Source organism: Battus philenor, unplaced genomic scaffold (genome assembly GCF_028537555.1).
Source record: "Battus philenor isolate CCGP_79_NKW_IND1 unplaced genomic scaffold, ilBatPhil1.0.hap1 SCAF_26, whole genome shotgun sequence".
Classification (NCBI taxonomy): domain Eukaryota; kingdom Metazoa; phylum Arthropoda; class Insecta; order Lepidoptera; family Papilionidae; genus Battus; species Battus philenor.
In genome coordinates, this window is record NW_027181689.1 from 9,236,942 (window position 1) to 9,255,147 (window position 18,206).

The 18,206-nt window shown below is 31.2% G+C and overlaps 1 protein-coding gene across 1 annotated transcript in view; it reads right to left on the bottom strand.

Annotated features, from left to right (window-relative positions):
• The window catches only part of FoxP (forkhead box P), a 104,871-nt gene extending 95,856 nt beyond the window's left edge, over positions 1-9,015 (bottom strand). The window contains exon 1 of the mRNA XM_068768564.1: positions 8,391-9,015. The gene's annotated coding sequence lies outside the window, so the exon portion shown is untranslated. The remainder of the gene's footprint in view (positions 1-8,390) is intronic.
• Positions 9,016-18,206: the final 9,191 nt, after the last annotated feature.

Sequence of the window (18,206 nt, forward strand, 5' to 3'; positions counted from 1 at the left end):
AATCCTCTACGTCTATGCTACCACTATTCACTATGAGTAAAGTATATGTAATTTTTGAATGTTATAGTTTATTGTCCATAAATATATATATCATTGTTTGACTAAATATTTTTTTAATCTGTGTACTATAAAATACAAAGCAAGCCAGAGATCATGTTTTTAATGTAATTTTTTTGTTATTTACACAAGGAAAAATCCGTTTAAGAAACAAAACCGCTATACCTTCATGCTTGTTAGGGTTGGCACAAATAAGTGTGTTTTTTTTGTAACTTCTACAGGTATTTACTTTGATCATTTATTGTTATCACTTGCGTATGTCTTGATAAAAATACAGATTTAAATTGGGTTCCGTTATAATAGCAAATTTCGACTAAAATTACGAGCGTTACAAACGAGCCCCGATTTAATTAAAGCCTTATATTGGCCCTTAACTATTCTGACGTTTTTTAAAAATAAAAAAATTAAAAATATCTCTAAAACAATAGTATAGTAATTCGTTGGTAGGCTGTATCATCACTCGATAAATCATTTACACGGTCAAAGGTATTTTTTACACGTTTTAGTTTATATTTTAGACACTATATACGGGAGTGTATTGTGGTTCCGTACACAGTTGACTGCAACATTTTTTTTTAAACTTAGACAAACGTAATTTATATTATACAGCCAAGTGAATGATCAAATTTTTATTTAGCAGTGGTGGTCCAGCGGTAGCAGACTGAGACTTGCGATCGTAGGTCGCGGATTCGATTCCTGGGATGCAATTTTATATAAAATATACACTATGTATTAATTATGATAGGCAACAGCGTCACTTGTGTATATACTATACAGAGATTGACAATATGCCTGCCAAGCGTGGCGATTATTTTATATACCCCCATAGACACCTTTAAGGGGGACCCATGCCTTGCAGTGGCTGTCTATAGGCTTCAACGACGCCTCACGTATGAAATGGGGAAAATAATAAATACTGGTGTAAAACTATGTACACTAGTTTCAATTAAAATGTTTACAAAATATATTTTTTAAAAAATCCGAATAAACTCAACCAAAAAATAAGTTATGAGCATAAAGCCTATTATCTCAAGTTATTAAAAATAAATCTGTAAAACATAAACTACATACAGTATAATAATATAGCTAGACAGTATTGTTTGTAAATTTCGTCCGGAAATCCCTTGGTAAACAGATAATATTTAGATGAAGTTTGCTTTTATTATAATTGACCTTTATCTAGATACAGAATGATTAGCTACAGGTATGAAAGCTTTAAAACTTTTACACCTATTTACAACTGTTTTTTTTTTTGTATAAAGTGATCACTCGGAAATGTGTTACATTATATTTTTTCTATTGTAATGAGACAGGTGAATACATACAGTAAAAAGTTAATAAATTTAATATGTAGTAATATGAATTTTGAAGTTGCTTTTTCTTATAATATTCCGTAACTTATTATTTATCATTTCTGAAATCATTATTTACAATAATTGAGCTACAAATGAGCTATTCCAGGGGTGACCAAACTCCTAGAAAGTTTAAACCATTTTTTAATACTTATAATATTTCGCGGGCCGAAATTAAATACGTAAAGATATGGAAAAAGGTATTAAAACACAGAAATCATATTGGCAACATATAAATAAAAGTATAAAATATGTAAATTGTTATACATATTAAAAACAAAACACCATTTAATTCTCCTGATAATTTTTTTTTAAATTTAGTAATAAGGTGGCAACACTTTTCAGTTATTCTATCAGACGCTGGTTAGTTAATACTGATTGGTGTTTAATTTTCAGGGTAATAATTTTTTTAATTATAAATACACATAAATGTCCCTTTTTATATTTTTTATAATTTACACTAGGCTACGTTTATTGAGAGCTGCAAATATCCATCAAAGAACCGCATGTGGCTTGCGAGTCGTAAGTTGGGACACCCCTGAGCTGTACATTCACCACGTTAAATCTTTCACACCTATAATTAATCACCCTGTATATAGAATTTTAACTGTATGTAGTAGTATATAGTTGAATAGACTTTTGAACACTTAGTCAGACGCTGTTCCCGATTGGAATCTAAAAGACGTAACCGCATGAGTCTTTGGGAAAACCTTGATATACCTCCGTTCAACTTACCGGCCCTTCTCAAGAATAAATCTACTGCAGAATCTTTTAATGAGTTGGCCCTGCACATTGTCTTGAACCCGAACATATTTAATGGTCTGTAACGCTTGGACAGCGGTTTCAAATATATATATATATATATATATATATATAAATTTTAACTGTGTGAATCCATAAGAAAAATGTTTATGCATAACGCCGTCATGACTCCCAGCTGAGAAAATAAAGATCCGTATCAAATAGCGGCAATCCCTCTTCCAACTGTCTGCGGTCAGTAATATAAGTATATACTTTTTATGATATATATATTAAAAGTACTTTTGATTACTAGTAATCTGCATATCTGAAGAAAATACAATGATTATCTCATTGGAGTCTAAAATTCACGATTCCTTATCGTTAGTAAACTCACTAATTTCGAAAGCTAAAATCACGTTCCGTTCGTCCTTAATCATCTTCATTGCACTAGACTACAAAATTCCTTCTTTATAAGATCAGCGAGGGAGATGAACAAACTAGCTCGGTACCCCGAACTAGATTTGTTTGTCTCTAACACGCATAATTTTAAACAAACTTTATCGAAGGCGTGGTTTGACAGTTCTGGAACGTGATGATAGCTTCATATTAACTTTAGTGTATTCGCTCAACTTAAAGGCAATAATTTATTTTTTATTGTTTTTTATTTTCTGCGTTTTTTATGTTTGTGTATCAATGTGCGAAAACATGTAATTGGTGTATAGTTTTTATTTAAGTTTTTATTTGTAGTTATAAGACACTGTTTGTTTTCCGAATAAAATAAAATAAAATAAAAATATCAATTGATGACTGTTCGTATTAACCTATCATCCTGTATATTATCTGGTTGGTGAAAGACGGTTACCATTTTAAAAAAGGAGCAACCGAATGCATCAAGAGATGCATTATAATACAAATCCGGCGTCAATATTCAAGTGCAGATACGTGAAGAGGTTTAAAATGAAAAAGCTTGAATATGAGAACAAAAAAAAATTAAAGCGAGGGTCCACAGGCCCTTGTTTTTACAAGTCCCCTCTATTTGCCTTTCTCAGTCGCGGGCCAACGCGACAATTTGAGTTTCAAGAATCCTTTTTTGACGGCCGAAAATTTTTAAGTCACTTTCACACGTGCGTTAACTGTCGTTCAAAATTCCATTGTTGGTTTAACACGAAAGAAAATAATTACCAGCTATTTAATACTTCTTGTTACTAGACGAATAAAGTTTTCATTTCATCTAGGAGGCCTTGTGTGGCCCAGCCGTGGACTTTCTTCGGCTGAAATGATATTGATGACTCTCTATTCACTTACGATGTATATTTATTGATAAATCTCTTTTTCATTCTTTATATGCCGTAAAACGGTTCATTCATAAAGAAAGTATATCCGGCATTTGATTTGGCACATCGAAACAATCTTTTATTGAAAATTTTATTTTAGATACTCTATATGCAGTCTATTTCCAATGAAATCGAAATAAACGATTACGTGAAGTAAGTACGATAGTACTCAAAAATAAAGCAAGAAAAATATTTAGAAAAACGTTCCTTTTATATGCCTATATGTGGTACTTAATACTGATTTTATTTAAAAAAAAATATTTCCGGCTTGCCAAATCAAATGCCGGAACTATAATATCATATTCAGCGATGGTAACTCATATCTTCGTGACAGCCTCTTTGACACTACTTAGTCGTATTCAAAAACTAGGAACAGGAAGATTTTTTAAAATAGTCCTCCAAAATGACTAATTCCGTATTCCGATTCCAATTTCAAACTTAACGTTATTCCGGGGAAAGTCTTTCCGTAAGTAGTATGTATAAACTTGTAATAAATTTCTTTGGCTGTAATATTTGTAGCTGGCTGGTTTTGAAGACATTAAAAAGTTTACATTTTAAAAATGGAAACAAGTTTCTTTCGCATTTCTTTACATCAAAATGAGTGAATGTAAAGGAGAAATTCGATTCGTTTAAAAAAAAAATTCAAAATGAAATAATGCAATGTGATCCGCGAAAAAAAATTGTAAACCTAATGTTATGTTAGTAAAAGCAGCGTAAAATTGGTTTAGGCGTTTTCAATTCGGTAATTTTGATCAAAGATTACGAATAAAATGGACGCCATTTTGAAAAAGTGTATCAAGATCGGCATTGCAGAAGAATTAAAAATTGATCCATTTTAAAAGCTAGATAAACATAATAGCTTGACATTTAAAAAAATGTATTACTAAGTGTTATAGAAATTCAAAGAAACATTTTCGCTAACCTATTATTTAATAAAACGAAAATTATTATCCAAATGATTAATAGCAGAATATTACTTATAAGAACAACAAACATAAGAAAATTTCGTAATAAATAAGTACATAATACCTACCTAGTTAAGTACTAACTTAAATAAACATATAAAAGATTCAAAAACCTCACATATTGTAAACAATCTACTTTACCACATAACACAAACTTTTATGAAAAATGACATAGAATGTTATGCGACAAAATTTAGTAGCACGATAGTATAACGGAGAATTGTAGTCGGGAATTGTTTTTACATTTCGCCGGTTAACCAAACTATTTCAGATTAATTTAAAATCAATTTTAATGATTTCAAATAAGTTATTTGTATATATTTCACTTTAATTTCTACCCTAATACTTAAACTTGAACATACTTATATTTATTTAAGATTAGAATACAGAGTACAACTAATGAATTAATATTGACAACTGAATTAAAACTAACCTATCATGCATTTGATGTGAAAACCTCATACTGCTAACCAATCTATGCTATATGCAATTTCATCGAAATTGGGCGAAAACAGAAGTCGGTGATCTAAACATTTACTTATATAGTCAATTAAATGGAATGTTATGTACATTTGCAAAGCGGCCTCTTGCACAGTCGAACCAAAGCATGGTATGGCGGTCTTGGGAACATAGCATTTTTTTATATTTTTTCGATTTAACTGTCTCCTCAATAGGCAACTATAGCAACCGTTTACAGTGCATTCATGTAGTATAGTTCACAGAGTATAAAGTATATAATTTTAAAGGTGGATTGATTATAAATTAGCAGTAATTTATTTCTTTTACTGCGGCTTCATACAAAAAAATCCGTAAACAATATTTTTTTTCTAAACTGCCAGTTGTACAAAAAAATTATATGGAACAACTTCGATTAAGCTTTACTAGGTCTATCATTTGACATTAAAAAAGTAAAAAAAAAAACGAAAAAGTCCTAATTCCCCCCTACCATTGTTTCAATCTAGTGTCTTAGGTCTGAAGAGATACGGGCCTCTCCTGACCATCTTCGTATAGGGCCACGATTACTACTTCAGTTCGTTATATACGATTTAGATGTCTTACATGACTAGGGAACCTGGGTACTATAAACCTAACATAAATTATATTAAAGAAATTAGATTAAATTGTGAATAACAATATTGCAATAAGTAGAATAAAAGATAAAAACTGTGATAAATATATATAAATAATAGAATGTAAAGCTTCATAAAACTGAGATTTAAAGAAAATTGTAAATAAAGATACGTAGAATGCAGGAGGTTGAGGATGGATGTGTGTCGAATAAAACGTAAGAGAAAGACTGAAAAAATTGTGGAACGAAAGAAGTAGAAAGATAGGTTATTCGATGAATGAAATAAGAGAAAGATAATAAAAAGAGCGTGATAAAATCCCTGTCCTTTTCAAAGATTAGTAAATTAAAAAAACTTAAATTATAAGAAAACAAATATTAATTTAAAAAAAAAATAATATTTGAGTGTTGTTCAACGCGTGAGTATTGTAAATAAGACGTATGTTATTTATTACAAACAATGTAATCAATATTTGAGTACATAAGAAAAATGGAGGTCGGAACCTATATCATAGCAGACGTCAACCTCCGATACCAGATAGAAGCGTTACTGGAAATTCTTCCTCCACTTCTTTCAGCGCTAACTCTTTTTGAAGTGGTAGTAATGATAGTGCCAAGCTATAGCAACTGACCAAGCCAAGATCCGGCTCTCTAAGGTTGGCATTATTTACGAGTGACTTCCTACGCCGAGATTCCCTAGTAGGGGTCCTCAATACTACTCACTTCGAGGAGTGTTCATCGAAATGATCTCAGAGCTCAGAGGCCTTTCAATCCAGTAACATAGTATATAGCGGCTAGAACCTTCCCTTCCCATTTCATACCCGCTGAATCGGTAAATGCCTTTTAGGTAGCAGTGACTGTATTTTCCATAAAAAAACATAAAAATCTTATTAAAATAACCAAGAGAATATGAAGTTTGCATATAATAGCATATAATGAAACACTTGAAACATTATATGACGAAATCTTATGTTACAAATACATAGAAAATACATCCGTATATGATTGTAATTCCTTCCACCAGCACAAAGCCGTATACTACCCATCATTAGTACTTTTACCTTTTCCATACTATGGTTGTCTGTAAGAGATTGCCTTGTGTGATAAGACCGCCCATTGCACTTTTTTTGTATATTATTGTAAAACTTATTAAATGTATCTTAACGTGTACAATAAAGAATATGAAATAAATAAATAAATAAAAGCCTTTCACTACCGTGTAGTGTGAATATCCATGGAATGAATTTACCGGCGTCATTGTTTCCAGACAAATATAACCTAGGAGTCTTCAAGACAAGAGTGAATAGGTTTCTTCTAGGCAAGCATGTAGCATAATAGACATTGTCATTACGTAACATCACACAGAGGTCTAATATTTCGCCTATAAAGTTTAAAAAAGGTGTATACTGCCTCTCATGAGCAATGTATATATTCTGTATTAAAATTGATTATAACCTTAATATATCATGTTTGACATTTAAATCTTGTTTATATTTAGTCGAGTACCTAAATATATTTATAATTGTTTATATTATTTATGTATGTATTTATTTTACTATGGTTTTATATAATCATTATAGAACGAAAGTATAGTTAGCTATATTAAAAGATTCAGAGAAATACTCGATGTAATACCAAAAAGATAATACATATTAAAGTGTGATAAATTAATAAACAATAAAAATGTGATTCGTTATATATTTAAATAAAACACCAAATTAAGTTTCGAAAACTAATAATTAAATTAGAAAAATGAATAAATAAAAATAGAGTAAAAAAATGTCAAGTTTTAAAAAGAAAATTTACATGCGAAAGAAATCGCTGTAAAATAACTAGCTTAGTAATAAAATCGTAATAAATTTCTATAAGAATCACGAGTTGTTAAATTTACGCCACTGTTGGTGAAAATATAACTGTAAAATGCATAAAACAAATAATTTAAACGAAAATAAACTGTCTAAAATGATTGAAATAATATTCGCAACACGTTATGACAATGCTTCAATTATAAATAGCTTTAATTATAAATAGCTTATAATAATTTATTGATATCAAACTAATGCAAAAATATGGTCTCTTAATCGCTCACTGTCCAAATGTTTAATGAAAGATATCAAGTCAATGTAGCATTGATTAAAACGAAATACTGAGAAATTGCCATCGTACATTATCTATAACAGACGAAAGCGACAAATTCATTTTATATTTTATATTGTTTAATATTTCCCAACTAAAACTTTAATACCAACTGTTAGTACATATACTTTTTATATATCACGTAAAAAATGTCAAATTTACAGAACACATGAGATTTCTAAGCGAAATAAAAAATTAAAATTTAATGTGATTATTTGACATGTGAAGGTTGAAATCATCTCGTCCTTATATATTTAATTTAAAAAAGTGTTTCTACGAACGCTAATTGAAAGAATAGTGTTAAAATATCCGCTATATGTGCGAAATTACCGACGCATAGTAAAACTAAATAATATCTTTTCGCGTTTACATAATACATTTGGTGGTGTGATGTCAAAAATCAATATAGATATATCGGGTAACATATAATACACGTGCAAATATTAATGACGTCTCATTCGCCACATTTCCCAATTGCCCGTTTAAGGAATACATAAATTAAAAAGTCAACTCGTCAAAGTTTCGTCTTCGCCTAAATACATCACAAGTAACCTCTCCCTCCTTGTCTCCCCTCACTAGTGACAATAAGTCGTGTACGCACACCGACGCATTTGTTTGTACACTCACACACAGGCGGAACCGGCTAGGTATTCGGTTTCCCGCCACCGGAGCGTACACTCACACAAAACACGCGGAGCAAACAATACAAACACTAACACACAAGTAAATTTAAACTCACCTCAAAATAAATCCATTAGAAAACACACTTGTTCAAACAACTAGCGCTTAGCCTCGGAAACGCGTTGAAAAAACACTCGCATCAGATGTGTGCTCAACACTTTTCCAAACTTTCTGTCCAGTCCCGTGCCCCTCGGTTAGCACCTCGTGTTCCTCTTCCCGCCAAATCAAACTTCTAACTTTCAACACGCGACTATCGTTAGTTTAATTCGTAGCAAAATAATAAATTATATTTTTAACGAGGCTAAGACGTCTTATCGGCCTAATCAGGTCTCTGGGTGAACAATCTCAAAACACGGCCGGTTTTCGCATGTATTATTTTTTTCACACAAGAAATCGCTTCCGCAATACGAATGCCGCGAACGAATCCAAACACGATAGCGAAATAAAAAGAAGCGAACGGCGAATGGCAGCACAATTATTAACACACGTTGAGCGGTAAAAATAAACTATGATTAACTGCTATTAAGATTCGCGGAGACAACGGCGTGGTTGAAAAAAATTAAAACGTATCCTTTCAATAGTTTGCGAATTTGTTTACCGCGCAGCTATTTTCGGTATGAATAATTATCGGTGAGCGACCATCGCATAGTTGTCGTTTCATAAAACGCGCGCGTTAAAACTGAGTCGAAAGGCTCGCCCCGTGGTGGAGCATAGCGCCGAATAAAATAAACAACAATATACCTAAATAAGCGGCTCGACGGGCGCGGCCCGGTGTGCGTGCGCGCTGTGGTGTGCGTGTGTAAACAAGGGGCACTCCGGCTCGCCTGACGCACAACATTTTGTTGCTAGTTGCTAAATTTCAGCAATTACAAAATTATACATAAATATATAAACACATAGGAACATATTTCACTACTGTCTTTCTATCAAAAACATAATGCCGTTCTCTAACTCTACAGTGTTCTTTATATCACTTTGTAAAATAATTATCCGTTAAATGGACATTACTGAACATATATTTATATATGATTGGTTTTATATGAAACCATTAAGGATAAACATATAGCTTTATTTATATTCAATTAATATGCAAATATTAATAATTTCAGATATAATAACTAAAGTAAAAAAAAACGATTTCAAAATTTTGATTGCCATGTATTAAAATTAATCATTGTTTACTAACTATTCCTGCAGGTTTCGTACCGCCGAAAGTCATATATACTTCTTCCAAGCACGTAATGTTGATTCTACTGAGAAGAATCGAGACGACCACTGCTAGGTAGACCTCTCCCAAGAATAGCCATTATGACCGGTCTAGTGCTTCCCCAAACAAACGACTTCCCGCGACCTTTTACGTTATCAGTCTACCAAGAGGAAGGTCTAGCTAAGACGAGTCTTCCAGCTTGTAAGTTCCACTCCTTCGAGCTACGTCGGTGACCTTGGTTTACCGCGAAGCTCATTTCTACTTCGACCTTGCAGTAACTATTAGTTATTAGCTATGAGACAATTACATATATATATTTCGTAAAAAAAAAATGTAATAAATCAAACGTTGAGTGTACCATTTGACCCAACACGCCCCGCGAGAATAAACATATGACGTCACCGGCGGGTAAACAAACAAACAAACACATGCGCCGCGCTCATGTTTCCTTAATACAATTATTATTTCGAATGTGGAGCGCGGGCGAGACGGACGTTCTGTTGGTATAAACCGCTTCGTTTTATTTTTAACAACTTTTGCCTGCGGTTTCGCTCGTTTTCATTCATCGCTTTTATTTTGCACGGCAATATACGTTACTGGAAAACTTTTCAATATACAATTTTACCTAAAAATTATTAAAATAATTATAAACCACAACCAAACACATGTAGTTCAGTTTCCACAGTTCAACTTTATTGTAATAATAAATTTGGTATAAATAATTTTAAAATAATTAATTGGAACAACTTGTAACATACAAAGTTAAGACGGTGAATATTAAAAAAAAACTTTACAATAATATTAATTGGACATGTTTACACCGTGTTTTAAATATTACAACACAAAATATACAATTACGTCTAAAATACACGTGAACTTACAATGTTAGAGAAGTTATATATATACATTAAATATTTAAAAATACATTTACTCAGAATTAAACGGGACTATTTTGCTATAATCGTAGTATAAATTGACCTGCTTTCAAAATACGAGTAAGATTTAGCACAAATATATGCGTAAATAAAAAGTTAATTGCGTGTATTAATTAATTTGTAAATAATTTCTGCGAACAATTCGTTTATTTTAAGACATGCTTATATGATATATGATGATATAATTTATGATATGGTATGGTATTAGTATCGAAAGATGTAATATTAAAAGTATTTATATTAGCATATGCATTATTTTTCATAGATATACACAAATTATGTGTATATCTATGAAAAATAATGCATATACAATACTATATAAATAATCTTTAACATAATTATTTTTCGAATAATTTGTAAATTACAATTTGTTTTATGTAAAATAAATAAAATAAAGTATTTAGAGTTTATATCTATAATTATTTGCATATATTTGAAATTGAATTTAATTATTTATTGTGAATACTTCGTGTATTTTAAGACTGGCGGTAGAGATATCATCGGAATAAATTTTGCGAGGTTATTTGTATAAAAGCGCGTGAGAACAAACATCGTCACTAACCACTATTGTCTATAGAAATAAATTATGGTATAGAAATCAGTGTATTATAAAGTACTATTTCATTTTGCATAGGTTTTAAACTAACGAACAATATTATTTGTTTAAGCTAACATTTGAAAAAACTCATTATTTATTCGTAGCGTAGATCATAATTGCGACCTTGGATTTGACATTTCGCTATTCCGCCATTTGGCGTCCGCATATTTAGTTTTTAATTTTATGGTTGTTGTTTAAATATATGTACATATGTATATAAAGTTTAAACTTTGTGTTGACAGGTTTAAATGGTGGATTTTGATGTGAACTGGAAAACTGTTAAGGTAAAAACGGCTTGAAAAAAAAACACATAAAATTATTTATTTAATCTGTTATGTTTTACAGTTGAGTAAAGACAGACATTAAACATCTGTTTAAAATTAAAAAAAGATATAATTCGTTTATTCAAAATTGTAATCGAACTCTTATTGATTTTCAACCAATTATTTATCTGTTTTTAATCTATTTTATTTTGACTCTGTTTCGCAAGGCGTTATAGGTTTATATAGTATATAATATATATTTCATACAATTAAAAATAGTAACTGTATACAATTTTACAAGATACTGTCATGTAATTTCTCTCAATTATGACGTTAAATTTTAAAAGTTTATTAAACAAAAACTTGTAAAATTATAATAGGTTTTTAAGTGATAATAAAGCTAGGCAATGGATTACTCCAACCATTGTGTTAAGGTTTTATAGATAAAAATAAATAAAAAAATTATTCAACATAGGAACATTTAACAAAACTTTTATTGTTTGTCAACTCATTATCTAGTTATTATTAAATCTATTTGACTTTTGACTCTACTGTTCTTCGCAAGGAGTTATAGTTCTAAAGAAGAAGCAGAAACTCCCCAACAATACATCTTTTATTAAAGTTTAACACAGATTTACATTTGAGAACACACGATAATTGAGAATGTCATAAAAGAAATTGGTTTGAGTTTTTTATGGACATGTAACATAAGTATAACATATATTTTGCTATTTATTTCTTTACTAATTATATTTAAATTCTGTCTACAGACATTATAGTTAAAACACAGTAATGTCTGAAGACCAGGGACTTTGATCAATGTGTATTGTCAGTGATGACATACGGAACCAAGACGTGGTCGCAATAGACCTCATAAGAAAGCACAAGGTCGCTCGTAGTAGCAATGGAAAGAGCTATGAGAAATGAGATTCGTAAAATCCAAAGGCACTGACGCTCGAAGATATGCTCATCTGAAGTGGCAATAGGCAGGATACATCGCTGATGGTAGAGGCAGCGTGGGTCAGTCCCCCACTAGATGGACCGTCAATATAGTTTTAGGGTCGGGTCATCGTGGCTATATTTTAAGGTAGGCCTTTGCCCTATAGATGGCGTCTAAAGTATTATGTATTCAAACGTTATATCCCTTTTGTTTTTAAAATCGCTATTTACTCAAATATACAAAGCCTTGTTCATAATAAATAACTTATGTATGGCTTTACAAATCGTGAGATTCATGAACGATAACTGAAACACATAGTTTCTAAATTCTTTAACAAACATTTATTGCTTAATTTATAATAAGTAACTTATATCCTGTTTATAATTTTCACATGATAAACGACATATAACATATAATCTGTATTTTTATAAATATTTAGGGCTTTTCATAATAAATAACTTATATCTGTCTTGTTTTTATTTCTATATAAAGAAAACTATAGAATAATATTGATAAGTTAGTTTTAAATAAGCTGTCAGTCTTAAATCATTAGTTATACGCTGTATTCTAAATTTAAATAAATGGTGATAATTCCGTGTCTTATTTCCAACAGGACGGAAACACACATCAATTGCCAGGGGGGGTAATACGAGAAATATTCCCAAAAAAAGTCACATCGAAGAGGGGTCACGTTGAGTGGTTACCGTGAAGTACAGATTTGTCGCATTACGATATTTTATATGTAATTTATATATAGAGTGCTATAAACTGTAATGGTCGTAGATTAAATTTACAAATCGTTATTTACGTAAAGTTGTCTTATTATAGAAAGAGCTTTTAATATCAAAAAAAAAATCCGAGATGTGGGTCACATTGGAAATATTTTCTTTAGTTGATTTTTCCATTGAAAAGTCACGAAGCCGTCTCTATAATTTCTTTTTAAACATTTAAATAACCTCTCTGTAGTTTCTTTAGCTTTTACTTCTTCTTGGACTCGGTGTGAGTTGGTTTTCCACTAGGGGGACCGACGTCTTAGTTAAGGTCACGAGAAGTAGCTGGATGTAGGCAGCGCACGACCAGGCATCACGGACATCTTTGGTGGAGTCCTAAGCCTTGAAATGGGCGTCTATCAGCTGAAATATTGAAGAAGAAGATTCTTAATATAAAGGTGATCAGATGGAGAATTGTATTAAATAATATAAATCAGTCATTAATCATTTCTATCGTGAACGTCTGTCCATTACTAGACTTAATTCTTCCTCATAGATTTCCAGGCTGGAAGCCGCCTACATTTGGCGATTTCTGGGGTCCTTAATGAGGTCTTCTATCCATCTAACCTCCTTGCGTTGGTCGGTTTTTGCCCCCCACTCCAGAATTTTAAAGTAGCAGCGGACATCAATTAGGAGAGTTATGTTGCCAATGTGTATGTAACAAATTATTCTATTAAATTCGACATGTACAAAATGGTTAACAATTAAAGGTGAATTTGTAATAGACTTTTCAGTGTTCGTCAAACACTAAAAACGAAAGATGGTTATGTTTAGCTCTTGATTTAAAATCCCATAAAATACTAGAAAGGCTCTGGAAATAAAACTGAATTTGAAAACGATTAAAAATTTTAATAATTAAGCAGAAATAACAGAATCTCGGCCGTAAAAATTAGAAAAAAAATATCGCCTGATTCCACCAAAACCTGTTTTGTATACTAAAAATAATCCATTAAAAGAATTTGAACAATTTATTATTAGTATATAAATTATTGAGACGGTACGGGCGCTGAATAAATATGTATGGGTAGTAGAATAAATAAATATAATTAATTTGTCAGCACATTTGTGACAGAAATCAAGTCAAGTAAGTAAGTAGGTAAGCTACATAGCGCTAAAAGATAGCCGCTGAAGCCTTAAGGTTCTGGAGTTAAGATCACGGACTGGCAAGCCTACCACGAAACTTACTCCCACAAGGTTTATTGTTCTTACCTAGACGGTCTTTTGTATCCCTTATTAGACCAGTAAAATCATTCACTAAGACATTATGTGTTTGGTTAATTACAAGTTATATATTTATTTTAAAGTTCAACACATTATATTACATTTAATAGGTATGACGAACTGTTATGTTCTGATGCATTTACTTTTGAAAAGAGTTATTATATTATTTACAAAAATAATTAAACGTTAATATGACGAAGAAATATGTAAGAAAATTAGAAATATTCAAAGTCAATATACAAAATAACCTAAATGTTTCTTCTATGTTTTTCATTTGTGTATCATTAAAAATATTAGTTACAGTACCCGACGATAAAAATTGCACATCGACCTTTGGAAAGAGACAATCAGATAATTTCGGCTTTGTAAAGCATTATCTCTGTCCCACACTACTTATGTGACGTTTTGTCAATCGTACGACAGAGATTGAGAGTGCGATTGTCTCGTTCCAAAGGTCGATGTGCAATATTTATCGCCGGGTATATATAGTTTAGAAATTAAAGAGACGTGGATTTTTTCTATGTATAAAATGTCAGAACGTTCATACCAATTTTTTTTACTACTTCTACTGCAATCTTTACTGGTACTGTCTGCAAAAGGCGCACAAATAATATGCACATTTAATTTGACAAAAAGTTTTGTTTTTTGTGTCAAAATTTCCAAAACCACACATTAAATAGAAATTAATAAGCAAAAAATTCAATGAGAACTTTCTTTATTCATTTCTTATAATTTTATAATCAATCTTAGGCTACATTTAGTATTAAATCTTAACATATATGTTAAATACATTAGCGCGAATATTAAAATGGTTATTTTATTATAATTATTGTTTTTTTTTTACCAGTTTCTTGCATACGGTGATAACTATTCAAATATTTCTACATTAAGTGGTAAATATTGGGGTAAATGAATAAATATGTTGTGTTTTTTTATATAGATATCGTTTACACGTGCCGGAGGTTCGCTTAGTTTGTTAACATATTTTTAATTCGTATAAAGATATGTGTAAATTTATCTTTTGATTATTATTTATTTATTTATATCAACCAGCTTGAATTACAAAAATCATAATAAAAAATTCAAATTAACAAATACATTGGCAATAATAATATCTGTAACTAATATATTAGGACGTTTAAATTAAGAATGAAATCAATTTAAAAACTATGAACATTTTTTTATCTGTTATTCTGACATAAATATAAAATGATAATGCAGATATCAAATAATGGAGTATAAAAACGAATTTAATATCTTAAATTACAAAGTTGACAAATTTTTGACCATTCTCTTAATTTTAAATTTAAAATTAAAAGTATATTATTAAATAAATCTGATTATAACACCAAAGAGTTTTTAATTGATCGAAATGTTTGGAACTTGTTTTGTTGACTCATATACATGAGTAAGAAAAGGACCAATATTTAGCCACTTCCGCACATGCAGTGGTAATCGTGAAACAAAGTGCACCGCCCGCCAGCCCGCTGATAAATGCGTATGCGGCAAACAGTGCGAATTACACAACTGCCACCGTTAAACCACTCAACACGTGTTTCACCCCTCCACGGGGCATCTTCAGGAGTTATGTTACACCGATTAGTGCCAAACATAGAGTCTGATTTGATGAAAATGATATTATAATGTAAACATCAAAAATTGCTGAATTTCATTTAAAAGAACAACTTCAGTTTCTGGCTGGCTCTTTTTAACAGATCATCTTTCCTGGCCAGTGGTAGTATTCTACTTATAATGTTAAAATAATCGACAATTCAAAAGCGCATGTAAATCTCTACTTGGATAAAAAATTTGAATTTCAAAATTTAATTAAATTTGTCGTTATGATGTCATTCGATAGAACCTCTTCAAGGAACAGACCTCTACTAAAAATTGCTATGATGACTGGTCTTGCGCAAAATCCAGCTTCTAGTGGGAACCTATTGACGGATGGTACGACTGCTGGTAGATGTACCAGCTCGCGATCGCAACTCCAGAACTTTTCGATCACAAAACCTTTGGTTGCACGAACGATGTGCCTTTATGCACCTATTTCAATAGTCAAACCTATAAGGGCCATCGGAAACAATCAGCCATATACTTTTGTTTCAATTATATTATTAAAAGTACATGGCATTTATGTAGCAAGAAAAAAAGTAATTTACATTTTTAAATCGATATAGCAATAATTATATTTTTTAATATTTGTTCCTTACAGAGACTTTTCTTTTCAAAATTATTTAATAAAAACTTTTTTTAGAGCTCTAGAATAACCGTTAACAACAGGCAACTTAAATATTATAATCTGTGAAAGTTTATCATTTTTAAATGAGTTATAAAAGTTTCAGTTTTCGTTCAGTTAGTTAATTATATATGTTGACATAAAATTTAAGATTAATTATTTAGTTTTTCTTGTAATTGTAGAATAAATTATTTTTAGACAGGGACTTTCCCAAATCCATTCCTTATCTGACAAGATAACGCAACGAAGGTTCAAAGATTTAAATCAAAGAACAGTGCGCTTGCCAATCTTGTGCTGTACTCATATTAATTTAAATCATTTAGTTTCATCAACTTGAATTACGTTTAATAGTTGTTGATATACAGGATGTTCTATAAATCAACCACAAACCGAAATTGGGTTTTAAGATGGGTTAGGCTAAATTGCAGAACATGGTTGAGATAGACAGAGCGTGAAAGAAAATCAGTACTCCTCATTCACAGCTGGAGACCTGGACGTTGCAATACATCACGCCTTCTTCCAACCTCAACAACTAAGGCTTGGTGATGGATTCTAGGTGATCGCGCGTATGTCCTGGTATCGAGGGTGGGGAACTCCTACCACCCTTGAAACCGTAGTTGTTTTATGCGGGTGTTTCTGTTTTAACAAGGCATCATAGAAGACCGAGGGGTTTTAACTGGTAGGAGTCAGGGAAGTCCAATGCTATGCGTATCCAACAGTACGGTATGGTATGAAAGGAATGGTATCACATGAAGAATTTTCACGAGACAAAAAAATCAATAGACTAAACCGAGAAAGTTATTTGTATAATATTTACATACACATAATTAAAAAATATGTGTTCTTGTACTTATACATAATCGCCGAATAGTACACACAGTTGTAGGCAAAAAAATGCACTCGTATAAACTAGAACACATTAATGTATTACTAAATATTATTACTAACTTTAGCCATGCAGTTATATTGTAAAAAAAAATTATTTATTTATAATTGATTACACTCAACTATGTAATAATATGTATATAGTAATGTGTCTCTCCAAGTATTGGTAGCGCAGCGATAGAGCACTGAGACTTGCGATCGTAATTCGCATTTGATTTGATTCGTAGTTTGATTCTCGTGATACGATCTTACAGGTTTCACACACTTTGTGCATTAATTATATAATATTGTGAGTATTTCTCACAAACAAGTTTCAACAGATTGTCAGCAGTGTCCTCTGCGTACAATAATACCACACTGCGATAACCAACCCACCTTCCAAGTGTGGTGATTATGGTATATCCCACCATAGATATTTTTAGGCGGCGAAAAAAGTTTCTCTTAAGACTGCTAGTTATCTTTGTTCAACTAAAAATATCTACGTCATCAATTTTTATTATTATTTTTATCCAAAAAGCTAAAAAAACTGAGCTCCAATATTTTTTCCATTTTCTGTAATAAATTTAGAAATAAGTTCATAAAACAAAAACTTGAAAAAATAAACCTAATATAATATAAAGGATGATTCAAGTGATAATAGAGTTTGAAAATGAATTACTAATATGTATTATGAATATTGAAATGGCCACAAGAATACGTCTGAGTTTGTCGTGAATTCTTCTGAGGTTAGGGTGCGTTCAGAACCCTCGTAGCTTCTAGTTGAAGTATGCTATTGCAGGGGAGTTTAATCTGATACTTCTTCTCCGTCGTGCTCTC